Genomic DNA, 14,589 nt, shown 5'->3' on the forward strand with positions numbered 1-14,589 from the left:
TGAATTTTCCCCCACTCCTCGTCCCCCCACTTTTCGTTCCCCCCACTCTTACCCCCACCATCTGCTCCTCCCGGACCCCCCTCGCCCATCTCTTATAGCGTTCCCCCCGCGGGGAACGCGCCCCCCCCCCGACCCCCGCAATTTGGCCTGGGGGTAGAAGTATATATTCTTTAGCTACTGACATTTCCGTTCTGAATGTCCTGAAGAAAAGGGAAACGCGGCTTAGTCGAACTTAGCGGGGGAGGTTTGGCTCGTGTTATTAATACCCCGAATTTTATTTATGAAAATGTTGTGTTCAACTAAAATAATAAAACCGTTTTAAAAAGAAATAGAATTAAGTCGAGTTGTTATTATTTTTGTTATGATGGAAAAGTTGACGGAAGAAAGTGTTCTTTCAAGGTTGATACGGGCTCCGATGTGTCTATTTTTAGTAAGAAATTCGTGAAGGTAGGAAAGGAAAATCTTCCATTGGAGGAAATAAATTTAAGATATCCTACTGGTGAAAAAGTTTTTATTGAATTTAAAGTGGAAGCTAAGGTAGAAATAGGAAATCATTTTGTGGTAATTCCTTTGCTAGTAGCTGATATTAATGATGATTGTATCCTAGAAGTAGATTTTCTTAAAATCGTGAACTTAGAAGAAATCTTTGATACTGCTTTCAGAATTTCAAAATCGGAAACGCAATTAGCTCGAATTAAGGATGTTTCTAATAAAGTCCCTGTTTCCTTGAAAGAACTCTTTGAAAATAATTCTCAGAATCTTAATTTGACTGAGAAGGAACTTTTTGCCGAATTTCTTGTGAAATTTCAAAATGTATTTTCCGAAAACATTGTTGCGGGAAACTGTAATGTTGTTCAACATGTTATAAATGTGAAAGACTCTCTCGACTCTCTCCCTATAAAACAGGTACCTCGACGAATTCCTTTTCAAATGAGAGGGGAGGTGGAAAAAGTTATGGAGGAAATGAAAGCTTGTGGAGTAATTAAGGAATCAAAAAGCCCTTGGGTTTCTCCTGTGGTTTTAGTAAAAAAGAAAGATGGAACAATTAGATTTTGTGTGGATTTTCGAATGGTGAACGCAATAACGGAAAAAGATTCACATCCCCTCCCAAGAATTGATGACATATTTGATCAGCTATCAGGTAATGCTTGGTTTTGTACATTAGATCTAAAAAGTGGGTATTGGCAGATAAAAATTCGACCCGAGGATAGAGAGAAAACGGCTTTCTCGTCCGGTAGAGGGCTCTGGCAATTTACGGTAATGCCTTTTGGTTTGTGTAACGCCCCTGCAACCTTTGAACGCCTCATGGAGAAAGTTTTGCAAGATTTACTATCTAAAATTTGCTTAGTCTATTTGGATGATATAATAATTTTTGGAAAAAGTTTTGCGGAGATGTTAGAAAATCTGGGAAAAGTACTTTTGCGGTTATAGGAAGTCAATTTAAAGATAAATCCTAAAAAATGTGTTTTATTCGGAAAGAAAGTAAAGTATTTGGGGCATGTAATTTCGGCAGAGGGTATTTCTACAGACCCCGAAAAGGTTGCTGCCGTAGAGAGATGGCCGGTTCCTCACACGAGAACTTTATTGCGAAATTTTCTCGGATTTTGTTCGTACTATCGTAAATTTATAAAAGGATTTTCTTCGATTGCTAAACCCCTTTACGAATTAACGGGGAACCAGGTTAAGTTTATCTGGAACAAGGTTCATCAGAACTCTTTTGATGAATTAAAGCGGGTACTGTCCTCTCCTCCAGTGCTTTCTTTTCCGAAGAAGGAGAGCGAATTTATTCTCGACACTGATGCCTCCAATATTGGAATTGGCGCGGTGTTATCACAAAAACAGGAGGGGGAGGAGAAGGTCATTGCATATTTTATTCGTGTTATTAATAAAGCCGAGCGAAATTATTGTGTAACTCGGCGAGAACTTTTGGCGATTGTAGAATCAATTAAATTTTTTCGCCATTACCTTTTAAGACGTGAGTTTTTGATCCGCACGGATCACGTTTCTCTACGATGACTTATGTCTTTTAAAGATTTAGATGGACAGTTGGCTCGTTGGCTGGAGAGACTCCAGCAATATCAATTTGTTGTTTCTTACAGGAAAGGGCTTTCTCATAAAAACGCTGACGGATTGTCAAGACGGACTTGCGAGTCGTTTGGCTGTGGATATTGTGCTAAAGTGGAGAAAAGGAGTTCTGAAAGTTTGGAAAAGGAAGTCGCTCGCATCGTTTTAGAGGCGGAAAATTTGAAAGAGTGGCGAGAGGAACAGAGAGTAGATCCGAGCATCTCGATCATACTTCGTGGAAAAGAAGCTGGGGTTCGCCCTTCTCGCACTGAGATTGCTGCGGAAGACGTTTCTGCTCAGGTCTAATGGGCATACTGGGATGCTTTAGTCCTGAAAGAGGGAATACTTTACAGAAAGTAGGAAGCTCCGAATCCTAAATCCAGTTTTCTTCAGCTTATTATTCCTCGGAGACTAGTCAAAGGGATTTTAAAGGAAATGCATGACTCCCCATCAGGAGGACATTTTGGGGTAAATAAAACTTTGGAGAAGATTCGGAAACGCTATTTTTGGACTACTTGTAAGCAGGACGTAAAGGATTGGTGCAAGACATGTAAAGTCTGTGTTGCCAGAAAAGGTCCCTCGGGGAAGGGAAAATCTCCTCAACAAGTTTATAACGTTGGAACTCCGTTAGAAAGAGTTCAGATGGATATCCTAGGCCCTCTTCCGGTAACAAAATCCGGAAACAGATTTCTTCTTGTCGTAGTGGATTGTTTCACGAAATGGGTGGAAGCTTTCCCATTAAGGAATATGAGAGCAAAGACTGTTGCGGAGATTTTCGTAAGCCAGTTTGTTTCCAGACATGGAGTACCTTTGGAGGTTCATACCGACCAAGGGAAAAATTTTGAGTCGAAGCTTTTCGCAGAGTTGATGAGACTATTTGACATAAGGAAGACCAGGACTACTGCTTTACATCCACAGTCAGACGGGCAAGTGGAACGTCAGCATCAAACTATAACCAATTATCTGGCGAAATATGTCTCTGAAAATCAAAAAGATTGGGATCAATGGATCCCTATGTTTCTCCTGGCATATAGATCCTGGCATATAGTTTCCCCTGCGGAATTATATTTTGCTCGTGATCTCAGGTTACCTTCAGATCTCTTGCGGAGGAGTCCTTCGAAGTCTCTTAGAGAGGAGCCTCCTCTGGTTGGAAATTTTGTCAGGAATCTGATGGGGAAATTGGAAGAAATTCATTCAGACGCACGAAGGCAGATGAATATGAAATCTTCTCGAATGAAGGATCGATACGATCGTGGAGTTAGGCAAGTTCTTTTTCAGGAAGGGCAGAGAGTCTGGTTATATAATCCCCGAAGAGTTAAAGGAAAGGCTCCAAAATTGCAGAGCAATTGGAAAGGTCCCTTCTTTATAATAAAGAAGCTTAGTGATGTTGTATACTGTATTCGGAAATCACCTCGACATAAGAATAAAGTTGTTCATTCGGATAGATTAGCTATTTATGCTGAAAAGGGGTAATTCTTCAGTTTAGCTACAGCAGCACAAAAAACGATGAACTTAGGTTCATTCGACGCGTTTTTGCACGAAACGAAAGAATCTGGCAGAAAAAAGTGTCGCTCTGCCCCGCGACGCAAGATATTAATCGTTAAAGTTGACAGGAATCAGGTTATGATTCCTGTCATACCGACGAGATGCAGCGACTAACGACCATGCCCTGCGGCCACATGCGCATGCTCAGTGGTCGCACGCGCATGCAAAGTGAAATATAGCAGCTATTTTGAATATTGAAAGGCATAAATAACTAATATATATGTCGAAATAGTTCACGCATACACTTTCCACGCGAACCTAGGTCCACCCCCACCCTCCCCCTGCTTTCGGGGGATGTGCGGTAGCCCGTTCCTTGTTTACGTGTATACTGTTTATGCATACACAATATATATGTCGAAATAGTTCACGCATACACTTTCCACGCGAACCTAGGTCCACCCCCACCCTCCCCCTGCTTTCGGGGGAAGTGCGGTAGCCCCTTTCTCGCTTACCTGTGTACTGTTTATGCACACACAATATATATGTCTCTACCGCACATCCCCTGAAAGCAGGGAGAGGGTGAGGGTGGACCTAGGTTCGCGTGGAAAGTGTATGCGTGAACTATTTTGACATATATATTGTGTATGCATAAACAGTATACACGTAAACAAGAAACGGGCTACCGCACATCCCCCGAAAGCAGGGGGAGGGTAGGGGTGGACCTAGGTTCGCGTGGAAAGTGTATGCGTGAACTATTTCGACATATATATTGTGTATGCATAAACAGTATACACGTAAACAAGGAACGGGCTACCGCACATCCCCCGAAAGCAGGGGGAGGGTGGGGGTGGACCTAGTTTCGCGTGGAAAGTGTATGCGTGAACTATTTTGACATATATATTGTGTATGCATAAACAGTATACACGTAAACAAGAAACGGGCTACCGCACATCCCCCGAAAGCAGGGGGAGGGTGGGGGTGGACCTAGGTTCGCGTGGAAAGTGTATGCGTGAACTATTTTGACATATATATTGTGTATGCATAAACAGTATACACGTAAACAAGAAACGGGCTACCGCACATCCCCCGAAAGCAGGGGGAGGGTGGGGGTGGACCTAGGTTCGCGTGGAAAGTGTATGCGTGAACTTTTCAATACTCAAAATAGCTGCTATATTTTCCAAACTTTTTTTGTTTATAACTTTTTAACGAGTAACGAGCGACGGCTAAAACCTTCCGAAGGTCATTCAGGAAGGTGCCCTTGACAACATATGTCAAAGTCAAGGTCATTGGGGCTGGGTCCGCTATTATACATATTTACCAAGTGTTTAAAGCGCGTCATCTAACTTATGTACAATAGATTAAATGACGCTTTTTTTTAACGAAAATCACAACTTCTATAAAGCAGGACATACACACGTGTGTGTGTGCCCTGCTTTAACGAAAATCATTAAACAGATAAATCGTGCAGAATAACCAAGCATCTCGATTCAAGCAATTAGGTCTCACGCTTGGAGTTTCTTTAATTTAATTATGCGGGGAAAGCACACACACACACACACACACATACACACACGGGGGGTGCGAAGGGGGCCTTCGGCGAAATTATAAAGCACATGCATGTTTCCCACGCATAATTGAACTAAAGAAACTCTCAGCGTGAGACCTAACTGCTTGAATCGAGATGCTTGGTTATTCTGCACGATTGATTCATTTAAAATAGGCGCAGTTTTACATGCGCGTGCGACCACTGAGCATGCGCATGTGGCCGCAGGGCACGTTTAGTGTTGCTACATGTCGTCGGTATGACAGGAATCATAACCTGATTCCTGTCAACTTTAACGATTAATATCTCGCGTCGCGGGGCAGAGCGACACTTTTTTCTGCCAGATTCTTTCGTTTCGTGCAAAACGCGTCGAATGAACCTAAGTTCATCGTTTTTTGTGCTGCTGTAGCTAAACTGAAGAATTACCCTGAAAGGAAATTGGGTTGAAGGGTTAGAGTAGATCGGAGCCCGGGAGGGAATTTGTAACAATGACTGGAATTCTTGATGTATTCTGAATTGATAAATACTGAATAAGATAATGAGTTTTGGTTTAGTTTTGTTATTTAATATTTTGTTCTCTTTTTTTTTACTGTGCGCAATGTTTGTTTTTCCCTAGAGGAAGTCGGAGTACGTAAGGAGTTGAGGAAGTACTGTGGCAGAACATCGGCCGAAGACTTCTTCTCGGGAAAGTTCTGTTTTAAGGAAGACTGCCGCGCCAACCGTTTTTGAGCTGTGGTTTTCCCGTGGGACGTTGAGCAAATGCTGAGGCAGGGACTTGGGGAGCCTGTAAAGGCGTTGGGTCCACGCGAGTTCCCCCCCCCCTTGTCCGAAGATTCAGCGGGACGACGACGCGGGAGGCCGGCGGCGGAGAGAGAACACCGGGGAAGCGGAGCTTTCGGAGTCGTCTTGAGGCCGTCGGAGAGGGGGAGCCGGGCCAGCTCTCGCCAAAAGAGGTTCGGACGAAGTCTGGTGTGCAGCTACCGGGGACCAAGAAAGACAGGGTCCGGTAACTCGGGGCAACAGCCCGAGGAGGACAAATTAACTGTTCGGTGCCCTGGGGCTCACGATAAAGCTGTACTGCAGGAAACTACCCTCCCGGATTGTCGGGGCGACAATCTTGGAAGAGAGGGGGTAGTGTTACGCCCGTGCTGTACGCCCGTTCCGTGCGCTCATGCGGGTCGCCCCGTAGCGAGAAGTCGCGAATCGTCCTTAGGGACGGCTGTGTTATTGATAATTACGACTGTCAGATTACGCTCCGGGTGTCCGTCACGATCGGACGTGTTAACCCGAGCTCCGTGTACAAACGAATCTACATTAAACGAGTTCCTTTTTATATAATAACAAGCCTTATTTATTGAGTGAGTGCCGGAGTGCGCGTCGCGAGTGTGTGCAAGAGCGAGAGAGTGGCTAACGCCCGGCGAGCGTAACAATATAAATAAAAAAAGCCGTTGAAATTATTTACATATTTTAAAAAATTTAAAAAGAAAAATTTTTTTAAATTCTTTTTGAATTTTTTAAAATATGTAAATAATTCCAATAACACTTTTTATTTATATCAATTTATTTAACAATGATCCAAGTACATCTGGGAATTTTTTCAAGCTAATTGCACTCGTCAATTTAAAATGGTGGACGATCAAAGTGTGTATGTAAGGGACGCAGTCAGTTGCTCGGAATCCTACCTCGGTCACGGACTCTCCAGCTTAAGTAACCACTGAATTTGTCTCGTGCTTCTCTGAATCCAGAACCTTCCTGTTTCCACATCGAGAATCTTCCTATTTCCACGTGCATCACTAAATCCAGAGCCCTCAGCTTTCATACTACATCACGCCACGTGCTCATTGTAATACATTGCGTCATATAGAAATACGCCACGCGTTCGTTCTATTCGAGGTTACACGACAGTTTTCCGAAAAGTAGAGGGGATAATGTTGGTACCAACGAAAATCCCTAAGGGCGTCGTAATAATTTCTACGGGTTAGCAACACTGTTGAAGTAGTATAGCTGTCAGTTTGCGTAACTTTTTTGACATTTTGACATATAATGTGCACGCGTGTATAATAAATATGTTACGACTGTAATAGTTTATAAATGTAAATGTAAAATACATTGTGGCACTTAAATAAAATAAAATTAAATAAAAATAACAAAAAACAAAGTGCATAGAGGATAAACACGAGGTAAAAAATTATAAATAAATTATTATTATTGTTGTGCCGTACCTCTGATTCGAGGGATCGGCACGGAGTTTTTTTGGATCCGCCGGGAGGAAGGAGGAATAATGTTGCCAGAGTTTTCTGCTTGACGACGTTTTATTAAAACACCTTTTATTCTTGATACACTTGTTTCGTTGATTTCGTTGCCCTGACTCGCGGGCGTTCTCAATAGGATAGTTTTCGTTGGTCGTGCGCGATTAGCCTTACGTTCTAGACTGCCCGCCGCTTTTCGGAAGGGCGGGCTTTTATCACTCGCGTATTTGCTTCCGCGATGCTGACTTAGCTGTCAGCGTTTTTGCTTCCGGGTGAGTGACCGGGATGTCACTTGCAACACCCGGAATGCCAGCTCAGGTGGATTTGGCAATATTCGGAAGAAGCGCTGACAGCTAGGTGTCGAAATAACGACACGGCGACTTCCGCCTCACAACATTATTATTATTATTAGTAATTAATATTTTTTAATTTTTTCAATGTTTTTTGATAAATATTACTCATATAGTTGTAGCATCGTTCTTCGCACTCTGGAATCAGTTTGCCATTATCTTCAAATGCGGAATAAAACCTGTGCAAAGATATAAGAAGCATAAACGGAGGAAGATAGAAAGAGGTAAATGAAGAATAGACAAATCTATCAGATAATTAGCTAATATTCTCATAAAATAAAAGATTATGTAAATAATTAATTTTTTTGTTCTAGCTTTCCAGCTAACCACGTGCTTGTAGAATCCCTGTTCCCTGCGGAGTAAGAGTAACGTTGCCAAGTGCTAAACAAAAATTGGAATCATATCCTAACGGCGAATATCAGATTAGATCTGTTAATAGCAATGCGCGCGACGACAGATTGACGCAACAAACCGAGAGCAGGTTCGTAAAATCGATGTTTACCGTTAATCTTTCATCGACAGACCTGCTCGATGTTCATTGTCACCTTATCATGTAGTCTACTGACTGATGTATGTGTTTCTTATCTTTCAGCAAACAGGATTTATTGCCTACAGGATTATTTGCTTCTGCAATAATGGTTAGTGGGGTTGGAGATCGGAAGTGGAAAGCTTTCCCAAAAAATTGCGGATCGATCCTTAAAGGAAACAACTGTAGTAAGATTAAAAATCATATATTTTAAATAAACGACACAAGAGCCACCAAGAAAAATTAAAAGAATAATGTGCGCGAGGCATTAAAATGTTGGCATTAAGATGAATCATCCATTCTTCCTTTTCCAACTAATTCTGATAATGAATGTAATATTAATAATATGTCTAAATCTTGTGTTTCTTCTATTGTATTCCAGATTTTTTGTATTTTAGCCTTTTTTAGTCGAAGTTTGTTGCGTTCAGATCTTGCCCAAAATTTCGGGTGCTTTATAAAACTTCTAATACTCTTTTGATGCTCAGTCAGATGAACTGTAAATAATATTTTATTGTAAAAACAGTAATATTCTGGAAAAAAGTGTGTACAATGAAGCGTTCATAATATACCTAAAAATTCTACAATTCTCGAGTGTTTATTTAAGCTTTTTAGAAGTTCCCGGTTATGTCTCTCTGAAACATTGGAAAATACAGAACGAACCGGGCTTAAAGCCATTCAGCCATGTATCCCAATAATAATTAAAAAATGATTGCAAGTACTTGCAATCGTCGAAAATAATTGTATCAATTATCTTAAAGCCTTCTTTTACTAATTGTTCGGGCAAGAAAGCCAAAGGTATCAATAACTTGGTTGCACCCCAACCCAATTCTTTTTGGTCGTTTTTGAGTATCTTGTGTTTGTCAGCATTATGTACTAACGCCTATAACAAAGCAATAAAAGGAAAATTGAAATGTATTTCACGTTTATTATTATTATTTGCGTTGTTATTTTTTATTACTTGACTATAATGAAAGAAGCAGCCGTGGACTTGAACATTGGGGAAAACCGTCTGTAGCTCTTTTCGTTCAGCTTTTTTGAAGTCCGCTATTGCTATGTCAGGTGCTATTTTGACAACATCAATAACTTTTTCTAAGACGTCTATATAATTATAGGTAGTGCGTCCTTCCATAATCGCGTAAACAATTGGAAATGTCTGAAATTTGAGAGCAATTTAATTTACTCATATATTTACATAGAGTGCGTTTTGCAATTAAATGAAATAATTACTTCATAAATAAACTAATTGAATTGTTTTGCTTACTCTATTATTATGTCTAATTACAATTGTCCACAATTGACAATTACTATTTTGTAATTGTGGGACCGTCGCGAACGTTTCATCCACAAAAATAGTTAATTTTTTACTTATTTCTTTTATAAATGACTCTGTTAAATTTTCGTCGATAAAAATTACAGCTTTGGTTTTGTTATTCTTAATGACAAACTCAATATTAAATGAATCTGCTGTGTCTATCAGCAGTAATTGCTTCCAGTTTTTATCTGTCAAACACCTCGATAGATCATTTAAATTTTTTGGAATCTGTCCAATACATTTTTTTTTATAACGTTCTTCGACTTTTCAACGTTAGCAATGCTGGTGAAATCCAACAAATCATTGTATTTAAACGTAAATGTACAAATTACAAATTATAAATAGTAGCTATTTAGCAGTCTTTGTAACAGCATTTACTATTTTCTATTATATCGTTTTTTACTCATTTTAAAATAATTCTTTTTTTTATCATTCTTGTTGAATCGAATGCATGCAAGGCCTCTATTTCTTTTTTAATTTCAGCCAGTTTAAATATTGGTTTATCATGCTTGTGTCTCCCACTTAAAGTGTAACGACCATTTTCCATTTTTAGTTTTGCTTTACATTGCACATCTTCGTTTTTGCGAAAACTACATTCATAATATCTGCGAACAAATTATTCATAATTAAATGCATTGAATACAATTCGATGTACTTCTATGCTCATTATGTAAATAAAAAAAATTATCTTCTCAATAACTTTTACAGAACCATAGGTATAATGATTTAAATAAGAATGTAGATAAATTCTCAAAAATTAATACTATGACTCAAAAGTGTGATAGTATATACAATAATAAAATATCATTAAATTGTAAGATGTTTTTTAATTTAATTTTCCTATATTACATAATTAATTAATTTCACTTTGTTTCAGATATCTGCTCACATCGTATCTCCGTAGGATTTATTATAATGGAAATGGTATCCTTTGTATTCCAATTTTGGCTGTTTGATTCTTGCAGTACTGCATTTCTTTTTTTCTGCCATATAAAAAAATGCAATAACTAATAGACACAATAATTATTAGCAACGCCACTCTTGTGCAACAAATCAAATATTGCGTTTTAATACGATTTTCTTTTTCCCGATTGTCATTTTTTTGCGATTGTCATTTTGCACTCTTACAGCCATGGTAGCACAAGAGTGGCGTTGTTATTATCGTGTGCATGCTAGTGACGTTGCTAATAATTATTGTGTCTATTAGTTATTGCATCTTTTAATATGGCAAAAAGAAAGAAATGCAATACTGCAAGAATCAAGCAGCCAAAGTTGGAATACGAGGGATACCATTTCCATTATAATAAATCCTACGGAGATACGATGTGAGCAGATGTCTGAAACAGAGTGAAATTAATTAATTAAATAACTGTAATATAGGAAAATTGATTTTATATATATATAAAAACAGCTTATAATTTAATAATATTTTAATTGTATATACTATCACACTTCTGAGTCACAGTATTACTTTTTGACAATTTATCTACATTTTTATTTAGATCATTATACCTATAGTTCTGTAACAGTTATTGAGAAGATAATTTTTTTCATTTACATAATAAGAATAGAAGTACATTGGATTGTATTCGATGCATTTCATTATGAATAATTTTTTCGCAGATATGACGATTGTAGTTTTCGAAAAAACAAAGACGTGCAATGTAAAACAAAATTAAAAATGGAAAATGGTCATTACACTTTAAGTGGGAGACACAACCATGACAAACCGATATTTAAACTGGCTGAAATTAAAAAAGAAATCGAGGCATCGCATGCTTTTGATTCAACCAGAACAATAAAAAACAAGTAGAAATTTGCACATTGTTTTCTCGTAGTTTTTAATTGTGCAAGTAGAAACTTGCACATTGCTTCCTCATGGTTCCTAAGTGTGCAAGTTTTTATTTTATTCGAGGTATAATTATCGGTATTTATTTGTTTTGGCTTCCTCATAGAGGAAGCTTTGTTAGCAAATTTTTTGAAAAATGTGTTTTACGCTGCCGCTTTCTCAATATTTGAGATAGCAATTTATTTTTAATTTTATTATATTTTCCAGTCTTTTCTACCCCTATTTCATATATAATTGGTTAAAATTTGATTGATCAGATCTCGTATTACACACATTTGAAATTTTGAAGAATTTGTACATACATAGAAGTTTTATAAAACTTGATCTGATCAATCAAATTTTAACCAATTATATATGAAATAGGGGTAGAAAAGACTGGAAAATATAATAAAATTAAAAATAAATTGTTATCTCAAATATTATTATATTTTCCAGTCTTTTCTACCCCTATATTTCATATATAATTGGTTAAAATTTGATTGACCGTGAAATTCCACTGACGATGTACTCCATGTGTTATACCACCGAGGTATTGAGATCTTGCGCAAGCTAGTGAGTTCCTTTCTGATGATGAGCCACCGTGATGAGAGCTGGGATGGCAGTGGTTCATCCCATTGGAGCTTATGAAGCCAAAACTCCTGCAAGAGCATTTTCGCCTTGATCACCACTGGTGATACAAAGCCCAGTGGATCGAGTTTCTGAGCCACTTCAGACCAAGCGAGGCGTTTGGTGAGATGATCGGTGTGCAACGAGATCCTTGTTGAGAATATGAATAAATCTTCTTGAGGAAGCCATCGTAATCCGAGTCCTTTGGTTACGCAATCGTCAATGTCGTTTGTGAGTCCTGGTCCTTTTCTGCTTGAACCGCAGTGAGTTCGTCTTGATAAGTCGCGTGCCACCTTGCTAATGGGACGCCGCCCGCCATGCATAAGTCCGTTGAGCAGTGTTGAATTCTACCACTTGCTGAAAGGTGTTGTCGCCTCCAGAATTGTCATTAACATTGTTGAAGTATGAGTATGTACATTTATATTAGAGATAATGGATATGCGACGCCATCTAGGATTGTAAAAAACGTAGCGAGTATTCTATCTATCTTATTCTTATTCTGTGTTCTTCTTCAGTAAGAAAGGCTCTATATGGAGGTGCGAGCATGTAGAGAAGAAAAGCTATCGTATTGAAGTATATAAGAAAAGTTATATCGAAACTGTATAATACTTCATTCTAATTGACGATCCCAGAAATAATCCTTCAAACATATTGACCGTTATTAGGTGATATGGCACTTCATTGAGTTGTTCATCTGTCCAGCGAGTCCGTTGTAAATCTTAGTCATCGTCATGCACGTTGATCTGCCTATACTCCTTTTGGTGATGTCAGTGGCAACTAAATGCCGAAATTGTCGGATCCAGAGCAAAACATCGGTGACGTCTAAGCGGCCAGATGTAGATGCGCTCGAGCCATTGGATACCACACGTACGTTCGTAATTGCGCTGTCTGGTTTAAGCATTCCGTGATGTGGCAAATAATATTGCGTGTGCTGACTGGAAGCGGGTGAAGCCTTCTTCATGTGATTGAGATCTCGATATTCTGTCATGAATTGGTGATACAGACGTCTATAGTTGTCATCTCGGGAGAATCTTCTTTGTAAACCTTGCAAGCATCGATGCGCAGTAAGATACGAGTCGCCAAGAGTATCAAGTGATGATTTCAGGGGTAGTCGAACTGTGTATCGACCTGTTAATTCCGTAAGACAGTACTCTTGAAATGTTCTTCACATTTTGTTCGTTAGGAGTAAGATCAAGATTGTTGCTCGCAGGCACTTCTTCCTGAGTCCAACATCTTGGCAGTAACTCGTCGAGAGCATCTTCCCTCTCCTGAACCGATGCATGATGCACTGTAGCAGATGCCGATGATGATGTGTCGACAGATCTGAGAACGGGCCATCCGAAAATTGAGAGCTGCGCAATTGGCATCAATGTATCTTGTTTGATGATGTTGGGCTTGATGATCTGCCCATATGAGTCAGCTCCAATGATAATATCCACTGGCCGTGGTGTTAGAAAATCTGGATCAGCCAAGGTCAACTTGGTGAGATACGGCCATTCCTGTGGTGCAGCGTTGAAAGATGGCAGGATGTTCGTTAACGTGTGCAGAATGTGAACTTGAATAATGACGTCTGATCTTGAGTGAAGTGGGCGGAGCTTAAGCAATGGAACCTCCTCGATCCTCGCGTTTGCGTCGCCTTTCCGCCACCAATTCCAGTGATGAGAATGACGTAATGATGACGAATGATGTTGAGCTGGCGAACGAGAGATTCTGAAACAAATGCAAGTTCTGAACCTGAATCAATGAGAGGCCATACGCATTGAGTATGAACAGATGAACTGATCTGAGCCAGGGCCGTAGCTAGTAATGTTGAGTGCAATGAGCGGCCAATGATGAGTGAGCGACGATTGCACCATCTTCCTATTGAGCTGACGCAGCTGAGCTGGTGATAGGCTTCGATGATGAGTCGGTCTGATGTGCCTCATGCAGCATCGTATGATGTGGGCGCACTTCTTGCACTTACGTGAGCTCTGGTATGAGCGGACGTTGTGACGGCCGAGGCATTTGACCCAAAGCCTCCGTAGTATGACTAATTCTTGTCGATCGTCGGTTGAAAGATCCCTAAATTACGTGCATATCACAATAAAGTGAGTGCCGTTGCAGCAATCGCACGGGTAGATTAGATGCTGCCGTACGGGCCGGTTGAGCTGCCACATGCTGAGCTGTCAACGTGCGCTTTGCTGTTGAATGAGCGCCGACGGCTATGAAACTTCAAGACATGCATGCTCCTTGAGAAACGCCTTGTTCGCTTCTTCGAGATGCATTGAGATTTGGATGACCTCCTCTAACGGCATGTCCTCTGCACAAGTTGGCAGCGTGTCGCCAATATTCCGCACCGCCGCCAGTCGGTTCAGTTAGGATGAGCTCCGTGGGCAAGCGCACGGGTGAAACCTGGCGTTCCGATGTGCGAGCCGGTGGTATCTCGAGCTGTGGCATCATGGTGTCCGTACCGCCCGTACCCGCCTTTGCGGGTTCCGTCATGTTGAGCCGTCCCTGAGCTGCGCACGATGAGAAACCTGAGGAATGTCGAGACACGCATGAGAAACACTGCATGAGGCGAGAACGTTCGAGAGACGCGTTAGGACAACACTACGCGAATCGAGAA

The 14,589-nt window shown here is 40.1% G+C and overlaps 1 pseudogene; it reads right to left on the reverse strand.

Moving 5' to 3' along the window:
• Window positions 1-8,645: 8,645 nt before the first annotated feature.
• LOC143895419 (uncharacterized) lies at window positions 8,646-10,663 on the reverse strand (annotated as a pseudogene).
• Between the last annotated feature and the right edge of the window lie 3,926 nt (window positions 10,664-14,589).

This window comes from Temnothorax americanus, unplaced genomic scaffold (genome assembly GCF_048541705.1).
Source record: "Temnothorax americanus isolate GAGA-0224 unplaced genomic scaffold, ASM4854170v1 Scaffold158, whole genome shotgun sequence".
Lineage (NCBI taxonomy): Eukaryota > Metazoa > Arthropoda > Insecta > Hymenoptera > Formicidae > Temnothorax > Temnothorax americanus.